Source organism: Epinephelus moara, chromosome 14 (assembly GCF_006386435.1).
Source record: "Epinephelus moara isolate mb chromosome 14, YSFRI_EMoa_1.0, whole genome shotgun sequence".
Lineage (NCBI taxonomy): Eukaryota > Metazoa > Chordata > Actinopteri > Perciformes > Serranidae > Epinephelus > Epinephelus moara.
In genome coordinates this window covers 14,945,351-14,960,444 of record NC_065519.1, presented here as the reverse complement: position 1 = coordinate 14,960,444, position 15,094 = coordinate 14,945,351, and the positions used below count along the sequence as shown (strand labels likewise).

General features: G+C 41.7%; 1 protein-coding gene across 3 annotated transcripts in view; it reads right to left on the bottom strand.

Moving 5' to 3' along the window:
• The window catches only part of stxbp6 (syntaxin binding protein 6 (amisyn)), an 88,443-nt gene extending 82,097 nt beyond the window's left edge, over window positions 1–6,346 (bottom strand). For all 3 annotated transcript variants that reach the window (XM_050061657.1, XM_050061659.1, XM_050061658.1), the window contains exon 1: window positions 6,059–6,346. The gene's annotated coding sequence lies outside the window, so the exon portion shown is untranslated. The remainder of the gene's footprint in view (window positions 1–6,058) is intronic.
• Window positions 6,347–15,094: the final 8,748 nt, after the last annotated feature.

The window sequence follows — 15,094 nt, the reverse complement described above, 5'->3', positions numbered from 1 at the left end:
TCTACCATGTACTACTCCAAAACTGCACTTTGGGAATTAAACTGCACCCTCTCTCTGTGGTAGCTCGACTTCGAGGCTGGATTGCGAAACATTACATCAAATTATTATTTTGTCTGAAATAACCTTGCACAGAGTGCACAATAGTTCAGTAGTTGTATTTTTTTTGCTAATACTAACTCAAAAACAAGCACAAAGGGAAGACGGCTTATTCAAGCTGTGTAGCACTTCAGGCCTGAATTAGCCGTCCAAGTTTTGAGATCTAAGACCAAATCCCTCCATAAGAACCAACTCAATGTGCATGCCAGTCAGCAAAGCTCATTAACACAGTTGCTCTGCCGTCGGAAATCTTCAAATATGCCTAATTCAGTCAAATCTGCTATGATTTTAGTATGTAAAGACGGGGTCTGAAAACAACCGCATCTGAAAATGTTTCTGAAAACAGCCATGCTTGAAAACATTTCTGATATCAGTATCAGAAATGCCTCAGATACTGTCTAAAATGAAGGATCGGGTATCAAGGGTCAAGCAGTTTCACACCCAGATAAAATGGCACTTCTTTTAGAAATCAGTTCTTCTTTGCTTCTTCTAAAGAAGTACGCTACACAGCAGGTTGCGCTGTGCAGCCACTAGCAACTAGCAAACTGTGGCTCAGGAGGTAGAACAAGTCATCCACTAATCAGAAGATCAGTGGTTTGATCCCCAGCTCCTCCAGTCAGCATGTTGATGTATCCTTGGGCTACTTGATACTAAGATACTGAAACCCAAAGTGCTCCCAGTGGCTGTGCAATCAGTGTGTGAGTGTCTGAAAACTGAGTAGCAGTTGGCACCTTGTACAATAGCCTCAGCCACCAGTGTGTGTGAATGAACGAATGTGAGTCATAGTGTAAAAACACTTTGGAAGACTAGAAAGGCGTTATACAAGTGCAAATCCATACACCAACTACTGTTTTAGAGTGGCAAAGAATAATCGATTACATAGTGTAGTGTTAGCTGTTAGCAAAATGTTAGCAATTTGGCAATATTTACATTGGAGAGTCCCACCAGTAAAAGGCAGCGTGTTCAGTGTGCAAAGCTTTAGTTTCAAGGGGTGGCACTAGAGTTGGCAATTTCAGCACTGCCATTAGGGCTGGGTATCGCCACTGGTTTCTTGAATCGATTCGATTTCTGATTCAATTCGATATCGATTCTATATCGATTCCATTGGGGATGTTTCAGTTACAACATCAACTTTTGCTGGTGTGTGAAAGATTCTGAGAGAGCTAATACTGTGAATTTTACAAAGAATTGTTTTAAAAAATAATAAATTCAGAACAGGAATAAAACAGAATATTTTGTAACTAAATGTTTCTAGAGCAGCAACAGTTATATTGAAAGAGCAAAGTCACAATATAAACTCAATCTCTCACTAGAAACATTTCTAAAATGTCAGCATATAAATCATATTACTGACATCACAGTACTGAGTGAAGTTTAGACAGAATAAAGAACACAGACATCAGTCAGTATCAGTCCTGCTGCCATCTCTGCTCCTCCCTCTGCTGCTGAGGAGAGTCACTGTCTGCAGGTAACATTATTGTTGGTAAGTTTTAAGATACGTGGCAAACAAAGCCAAACCATAAGACATAAGCAGTTGCTGTTTCAGCTTGTTATTAACAATTTGCTATTGGATGGAAAGCGCTCTGTGCTTGTTTAAAACATATATTAGTGGCAGTGGATGAGAGACTGCAGACAGAACAGATTGAAATATCACTTTTCTAAATGTTTAGTTGTTGCTCAATAGGTGTATTGATAAAGTCCGGACTTTTTCAGGAGGTTTTTTTGCATTTACAGTTAACAAGCGTTAACTCTATGATCTCCATCACCACATCTGCTGCAGCATAATAATAAATTACACCAAATCATATACACGTAAGCTAACAGTTACAGATAAAACGGTTGTCAATAATTTAGCACCGTGGCCCGTTTACTACCGGCAAGATTAACAAGGTTAAAGCTTCACACAAAAGCATATATTCAAAGATCGATTTCAGATTTTACGAAGCGATATTAGGTCATTCAAATGGACATCAATTTGAATCAGATGAATCTATTATTTTAACACAGCCCTAACCACCATCATGTTTTACAAAGGTTTGCCCTCTGCCATGCCATACAACAATGATAGCAATCACTTCACATCCATACAGGATTGGTAGTTTACAAGTATTAAAGATTATCTCTAACACAATGGTATCAGATCGGTACTACATTTTGGCCAATATGCAAGTTCAGGTATTGGAATCAGGAGCTGAAGGGAAAAAATTCAATTGGAACATCTCTAAATTGGAGTCCACGCTTTATTCTTGAGGGAACATTGCAGCAGTTTGTCTGAAATGCTCTCAGAGAGGGAAGCTTGCAGCAGTTTGTCTGAAATGCTCTCAGAGAGGGAAGCATGCAGCATGAGGGAGGAGAGGATCAAAACCATTTCTGGCTTAGGATCCTTCTCATAATTTCATCATGTGAAGGATCTTATCTATATCTGTATTTTTCATCCTGCCTTAGTAATTTGTGTCTTTAACGTGGGTCGTATCTTTTCTCTTTTTACAATATGTGAGGAAAACAGTGCACAGTGTGGGATAAAAAGTAAATGTACACATGAACAGATAATGCACATCCTGCTGATGTCTATTTCCTGTCACAATAATGGAAACCATTGATCAAAAAAAAAAAAGAATAGCTCTCCATCAAAGCAGCAGGTTGAAAAGGGCCTTGCTCTTTTCCCCTCAAAAAGAAAAGATATGGAAGGACCATCCATTTTCCTCAGCTGCTAGTGAAGGTTATGCGGTGCAAGGGAGGCATGGGCTAACCATGAATCAACAAATGACATGCCAGGCCCCCAAATGAGCTCATTCTTTATAGCCCAGCACCTTATAGCGATAAAACATTTGGGAGGGACTGAACAGTGGAAGGTGAATGGAAAAGCAAACATAGAGTACTTACCAATAGATGTCTCAAACACAACTGCAGGGATCATTACCACAATGACTCATGTATATACTGGGGCAATGGCTTGATGCATTCACATTACACAAGTGAATTAATTAGTTTGCATAAGGATAAGCTGAAAGCAACAGCACTGTGTCAGTGTACACAGGCAGAGTAACAGATATGGATGATATACTTCCGACATAAACAGACACTAAACACATAATAACCAGCTTTGTGTTTAAATTTACGACTTCTCCATTTTTTGCAAAACTGAGCTGATGCTGATGATCACAGCAAAGGGAGCACGCAGGGAGGAAAACCACAGTCTCAGTGATTCAGATTCCTCAGGGAGTCCAAATCTTTGTGTCATTTTGTCAGAAATACTGAAAGCATGTTTTTTTCTTCCCCTTCTCATTATATGATCCACTAAGGCAACAAGGCTCTTTGTGTCTTAACGTCTGCCTTCAAGGATATCTGTCCTCACTGGCAACAGAACCAGGTGGTGGTGGACACACAGAGAGGGAGCCAGCTCCACAGTTTACATTATGCTGACTGTAACTGGACACTGAAGTATGGGGAAAGGTATAATCTTATCTTTATGGCGTGCCAGAGCAAATTAAGCCCTGAACTCCTGCATAGGAAGAAGCAATATTTTAATGTAAGTGGGGTGGTTAAAGCCACTGGGAGGCACAAGGGGAGGATGAGGAGCCTTACAACTAATCTGAACCAAACGTCCCTCTAGGTCCCAACCTGCCACGGAGATACAGAGGTGGAGACATGTGGTAATTATCTGGCTAACAGGATGTAGACTGTGGGTATAAGCCTGCCAGTGGCCGCCTATTTCAGAGAGAATTCTCGTTGCATTACCATTTACAAAGTCCCCATTGCTTTGTCAAACTAGCCAGATGTATCTCCAGACTTTGTTCTAGCACTGTGAATGAAACAACAACCACAAAGCTAGCAACCAACATCCTTAAACATCTTTAATGTATTATCTTTTGCCTGGATTTAGCCATTGTAATGCCAGGGATCTCCTCCTCACGTGTTCCACCAAAACAATTTCCCTCCCAAAACCATTTTGCAACAGTACCACCACTGCATCCTAGGCTTAGCGCCGCCCAAGACGACTTTGTGTTTTAAGATCTACAAATAACCCAGAGCATTTTTCCCTTAGTGTGGAATTATGATGGGTTTAGCCAGACCTTTCTGCAGCACTGGCACAGCATGAGATAGGTCTGGCTATGCGAGACTGTGTGGTTACTTGTGTTCGGAAATACAAGCTTTCAAATGAAACTCTTTCTTCTATCTTTGGTTTCAGCAAAGAGCAAGCCCAAGCAGTTTCGGAGCCTATAAACCTGACAAAATGAGTGAAAAATGGCAATGCGGTCTGTTTATGTAACAAAAAAATAAAAGAAAAGCATGTTTTAAACAAAGTACAGGCTTGCACGTTTGGTTGTTGTGAAGAGTTGAGCCCTATTTTTCTAGTTTGGGTGACATTCAAATATTTTTCAAAGGAGCCTCTGAATAATAGTGTCGAAAAACGCAGCCAAAATAAGAATGTTTATGAAAAACTTGACATTTTGGAAATGCAAGGGTTTCACCTGAGAACATCAATTTGTACTTCAGTAGTTTTGAGCCCCCCTCGGTGGCCCTTAGGGGCCCTAAGCAGCCTTGGGCCAGCTCTGCTTTAGTACACAGAAGCACACCAAACATTTATCTCAAAACACAGCACCAAAACACATTTTCAGAGATGCTTCGTTGAGAGAAAAGCAACCGGCAATGATAATCCAACCGACAGCATTTAATGAAATGTGATTGACCTGGTGTTTTCTACAGCATCAGGGATGATCATGTCTTTAAAAAAAGAGCGTAAACCAAATTAAGAACTCCAATTTGTTGTTTCCATAGCCTAAGAAAGTTCAAACAATAGTTGTAAACATGAGCTACTCTCTCTGGAAGCCAGAAACCAAAGAAGCAAGTCTCAAACTTATGATGTCATCAAGTATACAGTCTGGAGCTGCTCTGCAGACAATGAATGGGAATTTGTGAACCCACAAAATGAGCTATAAAAACTGTCCTTTATTCTAGTGTAGTGATCTCAGCTCTGACACAGCAAATGTACCCTATACTCAAAATACTCTCCTGGGTGCTCTAAGTGTCATCTACCTTTGCCAATTCATTGTCTATGAAGCAGTTTCAGACTTCAAACTAGAGTTTTTGCACTCTGGTGTTTGGATTTTGCAGAAAATTGCTCGTGTTTACTACGATTTTTTGACTGTTTTTGACCACATGTATAGTCCCCCTTTATCACTTCAGTCCATATGCACCAGCACAAACTATCACCACCATCATGTTTTTAAGAGCCTTAATAAAATGTGACCATAATGTTTTGAGACATCAAGTGAGAACTGTGTGATCCCTTGATTATCGTGATCTCATGAATGAGCAAACAGACGTATGACACAGAAGCACATCCTACAATCACAATACTGAGCAGTTCCAGGTGGACTACACCCAAATTCACTTGTCAGGGCTGACAGGGAATTTCACTGGAATATTTGCACTTCCAAATAAGTTACATGTAAAAGGGGGGCAAACTTGCCCAGATCAAATATTGGACTATTTAAGGCTTGACACAAGAATGTGAGCTTTTTACTTTTCCTTTCAACACACCGTCACCACAGCCTCAGTTTATAGAGACAGCTGCTAAACAGGGAGGCGCGGCTCACCTCCGTCAACACTGTAAAACACCAAAATGACACTTGTACAGAAAATTAACTTGAACTATTTTAATTTTGTCTTTAGCGCTTAATAGTTAATAAAATCTTTAAAAAATAAACTACGCTGCGGTAAGTTTGACAGTAGCTACACCAGCGCGTGCACAATCAGTTAATGAGCTACACGCTCGCGCGCACTTGTTCTGATACCAACGGTAGAGCAGTTAAACGGCGGTTGACGCAGTATAAATGCCAATTGCTAATCAATAACACGAAAACAACACATCAATTAAACTTTTTCCACACTGAAACCCATTCATAAGTGAATTAAATTCCCTACAACAGAAGTACAGTGTGGAGTTAACGTCACTTACCGATGTGTTTCAGCGGTGCCTTCCACGTGCGGTCCACAAATCCTTGGGTTAATGTCTCCAGCTGCTGTCACAGTTGAGCCACTTTGAGCAGCCTCTTCCTCGTTGTTAGCTGTCTCCTCACACTCAACGGTGGCATTTCGTGTTTAACATTGCGTCGACTTCACTTCTACGACAGTTGCTGGTTTGGAAGCGGCGGGAGGAGAGTTTTGTTTTCCCTGCCTGCCGTTTGCTGCGCAGAGACCGTCTGTCTGACTGCGGCTCTGTATGCGCGTGTGAGTGTGTGTGTGTGTGTGTTTGGATGGGAAACCAGTAGCAGGTTCCCAGTCACACAAACTCCCCCGCCAATCACGTACAGTGTCACACTATCACGTAAGCAGGCAGTTCACATCTGCATGCCATGACTCTTTGAAGTGTATACAATGCACGAGCTGGTTAATTGTTATAAATGGAGGCTTTGAGTGGATGTTTATGGGCTATAGTTAAGTCCTAAAACATTTTTAGCACCATTTTCCATCTATGACGTCTTATAATACCAGTCTGGTTAGAGTTTTTAGTCTCAAAACTCAAAGACAGTCCTTCCCAGGAGATTTTTTCTTCATGAAAAAAGCAGAGGCCATTAACAAGGACACTATACAAACATCACATAGCCCTAAGCTACATTAGCCTGCAACTGTAAGTGGTAATAGGCACATACAAAGATAAAGATATGACCTTTTAAATAAGGTTACTGTTTGCTAACTAACAGGTTATATTAACAGTGACAGTTTAAAGGGACAGCATGCCACCAAATCAGTAATAATAATAACTAGTCCATACCCATTGAGTGCACAGTTGCCCACATACAGTTTCACATGGTGTGTGTTTGGGATACAGGTCACAGGAAATTGCTGATTAAATAGTCAACTGAACCCATTAAGAAGAGCAATGTATTCAGACAGTTTTGTTAATTTGATAGTACGATTGCAGCCACAGCGATCTATCGCATTTTAGCCATTTTTCTGTTGTCATAGCGCCACCCAGTTGCCAATTAAAGGTAAATTTCTCCAGTCCTTGTCTGATGAAGGGCAGGGGCCCGAAACGTAACACATGAATAAATTGTTCAAGGAGCAGCTTCCGGTGTGCGGACTTTATCTTTTATTCCATACTTACCTTTTGGTCCAGCACCCAGCATTAAGTTTTTTGGGATGTGCGTGCTACTTTTACCTGTTATTAAATTTCTCCAGTCACCTTGAGGTGTCCTGTATCTACTATATCATATCTACTAAGTTTAGTAAAAATCGATATAGCGGTTAGGCCTAGATAAGAAATTAGCTCTCTAGCGCCCCCATTTTGTTTGATCGGGTCAGTAATGGAGGGGTCCCCTCAGATTATGTGTGGTCATATGCCTACAAAGTTGTGTGGTGATCGGTGAAACCCTTGAGATGTTCTACACCTTTATGTGATGAGCCACGCCCTAAGTTTTCCAACTTTTGCCAAGAGGGAACTTTAGATATTGGCCCCTAGATTATGTTCACCGAGTTTCATGCAGATCGGTCAAACTTCCTAGGAAGAGATCGATTTTAAGTGTTTGTTCCTCCTGAGGAGAGGCATCTCTGTGCAAAGTTTCATGTCTCTACAACATATGGGACATGAGATATGCCCATTCAAAGTTTGCAATTTCAATCGGTTGCTATAGCGCCCCCCTTTGGCCAATTGATGTAATATTGCTTCATTCGCATCCTCCCATGACCCTCTACCACTGTGCCAAATTTCACATGGATTGACCAAGTCAGTGAGGAGAAAAACATGGAACAGACACACCCACAGACAGAGTGTTTTTGTTAGTAAGATAATGCATTTTATTTATAGGTGCCTTTCAAAGCACTCAAGGACACCTTACAAGACACATTTAAAAAAAGAAAAAACACACAAATCTATGTATCCATAGATCATAAAATCAAACAGTTCCATAATATAAAATAAAAGTTAATAAATGACAAGACAAAATCGTATTATAAATATTTAAAAAAATCATCATCATCATAAAGTCATCATATGTGTGTCTCTATCACATCAGACCAAATATGCCAGCTTGAAGATGAGTGTTTTCAGATGGGATTTGAAGGTGGAAAGGGAGTCAATATTGCGAATGGCAGGGAGAGAGTTCTAGACATAGCCAAGTAGTCAGGTAGTCAAGCAGGCAGATGGCAATTTGAGTTGGATTGCAGAAGAGGATCTAAGAGTATGGGAGGGCGTGTAGATACATATGTAAATACATGTTTTCCTCTTACCTGTAGTGCTATTTATCAATCTAGATTGCTTTGGTGTGAGTTGCCAAAGTTTGGAGGGTGGGTGGTTACAGGGTGGGAATCACAAGAGGATGAACAGAATACTTACGGTACAAGATTACTGTGATTTTAAATATGTTGCGATACGCTGAGTATTGCGGTATCCTCCCGAGACCCTGTGTCCTCATATGTGGACATCACATTTTGGGTTTACTTGACCTTATACTTTATTCTTCTTAACTTAGACCTGTTGTCCTCGTTCATGGACACTTTTTTTGTGCCATCTAGTGGTAGTAATAGCACAATACACTAATCTATGTAAAAGCAAGATGGCAGCCAACTCTTATGATCTCTCTATTATGTTTGGAGTTTGATATGGCAACAAATTTGACCAATTTAAGCTACAGCAACAAGCTAAGACACTGTTAATTAGTAAGTACTCATTTGAGGGCATTGGGACTTTATTATCATTGACAATGTTAAGGTTTTTGTACATTTCTGGTCCTACTGATGCCAAATAGGAGAAATTTAAAATGCATACCAAACAAAAGTTAGGTCCTCAAGAGGATATATTGTGGTGAATTACCTTTTTTCAACTGTAAATTATGTCACCAGAAGAAAACGTTGTCAACATCTGTTCTATCTAATAAGGTTAAGCTAGCTAACGTTACAGCTCAGCCGGGGAGGATGCCATTAATGTTTTTATTTAGCGCTGTCACTCGTCCATGAGTAGATGCACACTACTGTCTACGCAATGATATGTTAGGTGGGTTAAGCTTGGTAGAAAATACATAGTTCCTAGAAACTGAACAAGAAACTGCTCACAACAACACTGGACAACTCACACAAACATAATCCATACTGACACAGAAATGAGGGAAAACATGTATTTTTTATTTTGGGGTGAAGTGTTCCTTAAAGTTTCTATGGGAATATTAGGTACTGGACTAAAATGGTAGCAAAAATATATTTTTTATGTTTTTTATTACCTAGTCTCTGTGACTCAAACCTTTAATAGCTCTGATTATAGTGGGCGTCCCACACAATAACTCAATGACCATGTTCAGTAGCGAGGGCATTCCCAAAAGTCACCATCAAATAAAAGTTGTGTAACTTTTCTGAATTACTTGTTTCAACAGTTCTGCACTTCCAAGGACTCATAAGAAAGACACTCTGAGTCCTTATAAGGGTATTGCAGGATGACATTGGTGAAAAGTACTTGATGAGATCAGTGGCCACTAAACAGTGACTTTAAGTCCGTAGAAGGATATACTGTAATAGGACTGTTAAAGGTAATGTTTAATCGTTGTTACCACCCCGTCTCTGTGACTCAACCCTTAAATATCTCTGATTTTAGTAGGCAGCTTCCCACATTATGAGTGGGAAGAGTACTAGAGCATTCCCCAAGGTCACCATAAAAAGTAGCTTAACTTCTCTGAATTACTTGTTTAGACAGGCCTACACGAGCAGCACATTTTCCAATAGCTCACTGTGGTAGGTATCAGTGTTCACTCTGTCCTGAACTGCCAGCAGCAGTTTACTACCATCTTTTGTTTCTTTAGCCATGCCAACAGAAATTTGCTCCCTGGGAATTCACACACACAGAGGCAGTGGAATCGTGTCTGTATAATGTTTTGCTTGGCTGGTTGCAAGTCATCCAAATTCCCCCCGTCTAATTCCTCTCCTGGTAGATTTGGCTTCTTTCATAAGCTCTGTCTTCATTTTGAGCAGACTTGGACACCGTCGCTGCCTCATCTGAGATAGTTCAAGTTTTATGTGCTTCTGTTTCTTTGCCTCTGGGTCCCTGCAGCTGATCATTAACATGTTGCAGAGGGGAAATGATGAGCATTTAAGCCATCATTATTTGTCATGATCAGCAAAGGGCCGGTTGTACTGCAGCAGATGTCCGTGATATTAAATGCATGATAAAGGATAAACAAATCCACTTGTGGCTTACAAACAGCAGCCCTGTAATCAAATATGAATGTTTCTGATTTCCTTCAAAAATCTCATTCAAAACACTCTGCAGGAGTTTGTCTGGCGTTGTATTTCCGTGCTATAGTAATCTGTTGCAACACCAAAGTAATTGTAAGGTGTCATTGTGGGCCCATAAGACCAGCTGTATTAATTAACTGCAGATGTCACTCAGTTTTTCACAAATTAGTTTACCAGCGAAAGCTCCTAGATAAAATATTCCCAAACAGAATCTCACTTGGCAGTTGGCACACCGATAATCAAGTATGGAAGTTCTTTATTCCTGCAGCCCCTTGACGCTTCCTCTGGATCATATTACCATTTGTCTGGCTTTGTGATTCCACGCTACAACAATCTGCCCAACCATCTGCTAGAGCATGTGGAAATAGTTCATTTCAAGAATTTAGATTTGAAAAATGTTTGCTGAGTCTTCTGAGACTTTTCCTTTACGCTTACCTTCAGACAATCCGCTTTGATTTACACACTTCTGTCGAGATTAAATTTGGACATGGAGTGTTTTGCTGCTATGGCTGCAACACCGCTGGGACAGCAACAGGAGAGTATTGGATACTATGACAGTGTAGAAATACTGAACTGTACCTCTGCGCTCCCCCCCACATGAGCAAAGACTTTTACTGCTGTAATGAGTCACTTTTTCCAGGTTGAGGGAAAAGCAGACAGTGGCCAAAGGGGAAAAAATAATGCATACACACACACATGCAACCACATAGGAGCACGCAAGCAGAGAGGGTTAAAAGGGCATTTGCTGTTTCCTGCTGGAGAGTTTGGGAATTCAGGCAGCTGGGTCTCTCTCGGGAAAAGTGGGTTTGATGAAAGAAGTGAAACACAGAACCCAGTCAAGGTTTTGTACTATGTGGTACTACCAGTCTCAATAACAGTCTGAAGAATGATTGCCCAACAGATATGTTGAAAGCTTGACACTCGTTGCTCAATTTAATGCTGAGGTTAGCTTTTGGATGCATGACACACCACAGAGGCTGTAACATCACTCAGGTTTTGTACACGTGGCATGAAGTTTCCGCGTTGTGTTATAGGACTGGAATCTTAGGGAAGGAAATTGTGGTGGAAAAGTAACCAGCTGCAGCTATTCTGGTGAATTTCCTTGAATATCTTATACAGTACTCATACTGTATGTTTACTGCACTTTTGCAGGGGCAAACCATCAAGAGAGGCAAACCAGGCAAATGTCCCCCCCCAAAAAAAAAAAATATGGGAAAAGGGGCCCATGATGGCCAACTATAAACACGGGCGGATTATGAAACAATGGACACCTGGGCACAGACATGCAGAGGGCCCCACCACCTTTCCTTACTAAGAGCAAGACACATAGACTTTATAGTGGTCTAGTTTTGTCTCTTTGTTATATTTTGTGTCTTTTAGTGGTCTGTTGAGTCTCTTTGTAGTTGCTTTGGTTCACTTTGTGGTTGTTTTACCTGTTTTCACAGTCGTTGTGAGTCTCTCTGTGTCTTTGTGCAGCTGTTTTGCATTTCTTTTTGGTCTTTTTGTGTCTCTTTGTTGTCGTTTGATGCTTCCTGGCATGTGTGCATGGACAGGAGGGCCTGACATTTTGGGCCCTCGGGCATGTGCTTGGTAGGCTCATACAGTAATCTATCCATGCTCTTAAACCTCCCATATAGGCACCTAACAGTGCATCGCCACTGCAGCAAAAAAAACAAACACCCAAGGCTCTGATCAGACAGAGCGCGTTTTAGCAGCCTGGGGTGGCTTTTTGCAATTGTTCTCAATGAGAGTGAAGCATTTTGCTTGCTGCTTTTGTGTCTCGCATTTTTCCACTCTATGCGCCTCGTGTTTTTGCAGGAACGTCCAGAATGCCTGAAGTTGGGAAAAAGCTTCAAAAGAGCAAAAAAAAAGCACTCAACATCATTGCAGATTTTTATCATTGTCCAATCAGATGAATTAAGAGGCAGGATGAGATTCAGCAGCTCCAAATCTGAGGCCATGGTTCCGGCCTCAGATTTGATGTCTGTGGATTGCCCCCTCCGAGTTGGGAGGGAGTTACTGCCTCAAGTGAGGGAGTACCAGTATCTTGGAGTCTTGTTCATGAATGAGGGTAGAATGGAGCGAGAGATTGATTTGTGGTTTGGTGCAGCTTGTGCAGTGATGCAGGCGCTGTGCCAGACCGTCGTGGTGACAAGGGAGCTGAGCCGGAAGGCAAGGCTATCGATTTACTAGTCCATCTATGACCCAACCCTCACCTATGGTCATGAGTAGTGACTGAAAGAAGGAGGTCGCGGATACAAGCGGCTGAAATGAGTGTCCTCAGAAGGGTGGCTGGACTCAACGTTGGAGATAGGGTAAGGAGCACAGACTTCCAGAGGAAACTTGGAGAAGAGCCGCTGCTCCAATGCTCGGAACGGGGTCAGTTGAGGTGGTTCGGCATCTGATCAGAATGCCTCCTGGCGCCTCCTGTTAGAGGTGTTCCAAGCATGTCCAACAGGTTGGACCCCCAGGAGGAGCTGGAAAGCATCGCTGGGGTGAGGGACGTTTGGGGTGCTTTGCACGGCCTGCTGCCCCTGCAACCCAGCCCTGGATAAACGGATGAAAATGGATGGATGGATGCCTTTTGTAGTGGCAATGACAACAAGTGGTACACGGTTTGTGTTAAGCTAATGCAAGCTCACTTTCAATGTCACCCTAGGCAAGCTGCAAATTTAAACAAATTGTATCCCCAACTTCTAATAATTTAACAGCCATAATTAACCCTGACTACAGACAGCAGATTGTTAAACTGACCCTGACTCATCCTCAAACCAGCCATCACCCAGGTGAGGCTCCTGGACCAGCTAGTGTTACTCCCTTTGATTGAGTTTCTTTCTGTACCCACGCAGATCTCTGTTTGTCTGTGTCCAGTCCCAAAGTGCCCCCCACTATCTATTTTATATGCAGATTTGAAGGTACAGATCTGTGAGTTTTCGTCACAGCAAAATAACGGGTAAACTAAGGACAGGTGATTCATGTGGTAGCCTAGCAACAACAATAAAGACAACAACAAAGGCTGCAAAATGCGCTCCTTATGATCGAGGACTAATTGGGGCTCCTTATAGCTACTGTATGACTGCTGCATACTGCTAGTTACAGCACTCAGCTAGCTGCCTACAACTGTCGGGCCTCAATGGGCTTCTTTGCCTGGGACCCCCAGAGTCTCGGCTCACCACTGCACTTTTGGAATCTAAAAGGAGTCATTTGTTTAGTTTTACATGAGTAATTATCTGGAGCAGCTGTGCTTCACTGATCTGAGTGCAGTTACCCACTTAAAACTAATGTTCCTAATATTCCAATCAGATTTTCCATTAAGTAGCATTAGAGAATTTCCATGCTATTGCTTCATCGCTCACATATTAAGATTAATATTCAAATAAGTTAGATTTTTTTAGGCTCTGCTGCACCATTATATAAAGAGGAGTCATTTGAATGACTTGTGCAACATCCACATTTTTAAATCTGGATGGCATATTTCAACCTCACAGTCAGAGAAATATTTATATCCAAGATTCCTCTTTTTACAGCCGCCGCCTTTACATAAACTGGAAAATCACAGATGCCTTCTGCATCACTTTATACATTTCCTTGTAACTCTGTATTAAGTATGGCATCACTCAAAACTTTGGAATCTTGTCTGGAATTTACAAAGAGCTCGTGTGGGCTTGAGTAAAGATCGCTCGCATCACATGACCTTGATGGACCTGCTGAAAAATCCTCAGAGTTGAGACGTTGAAGCAGGGGAAGGCAGAAATCTAGAACAGACAAGACATTAGCAGAATATGAAAATACAAACTCCTACTGCAGTTCTCCCCTCTCTGTCATAAGCTCCTCCCACTAGACGACCACAGGCATTTACACATGCTTCACACAGTAACCCAGTGTTTCCCATACAATTATTTATGTGATCACATTTCAATGCAAAGTTGCACATGGTGCATGCATCCACTCCCTCCTTGCCCTGCTCTCTGTTTAGGCTATCAGACTGCAAATGAGACAAGAATTAGCAAGCTGTTAGCCATCACACAGTCCCTTCACCACGCTCCTTGCCACGTTGGACTGCATCGCCAGGAGGAAAGAAGGCAGCAGCTTCAGAGATGGACCTTCATTCAGCTGTAGTAGCTAGAACTTGGAAGATCCTGTGGGGAGTCTGGACTGACTGGTCCCCTAGGAGCTGGGGTTTGAGCTGGCTGGATTTGTTTTGCTCCCATGTATGTTGGTCTGTAGCAGTAGGGAGTAAAGCGGGATTTATACTTGTATGTGAGCTATATGCCCACCTTACCCATGTGGCCTACGCTGTTGTGAGCATTTATACTTTTGCGGTGGTGTGTATGTGTCACTCTGCAGTTACACCTCCAAAACACTAGTTTGTGACTGGGCTTCTGTGAAGTGCTGTAAAGTTTAGTCGATTCAAAACACACATTAAACATGGCTTAACAACAACATTTGCAATCACAAGTACACAAATCAGTTTCACTATAACTCGCACCATTCACAGACAAACACTTGTCTTTATCTGGACACATTTTCCCCACAGATACAACATGCTAATGTTCTTAGCACAAGCCTATGGCATTTTACATTGTAGAAATTAGCCTAGCAGCTAGCGGACTTTTCCTCTACTCATATGAAGCCAGGGGCAGCAGCAACATTTAACAAAGGCAACGTTACAAAATTTGGCTCCATTACAGCTCACAAGGTTCACCGACAAAACAACTTTCTTACACTAAACACGTTTTCCAAACATATGTAACATGCTAACGTTATTAGCACA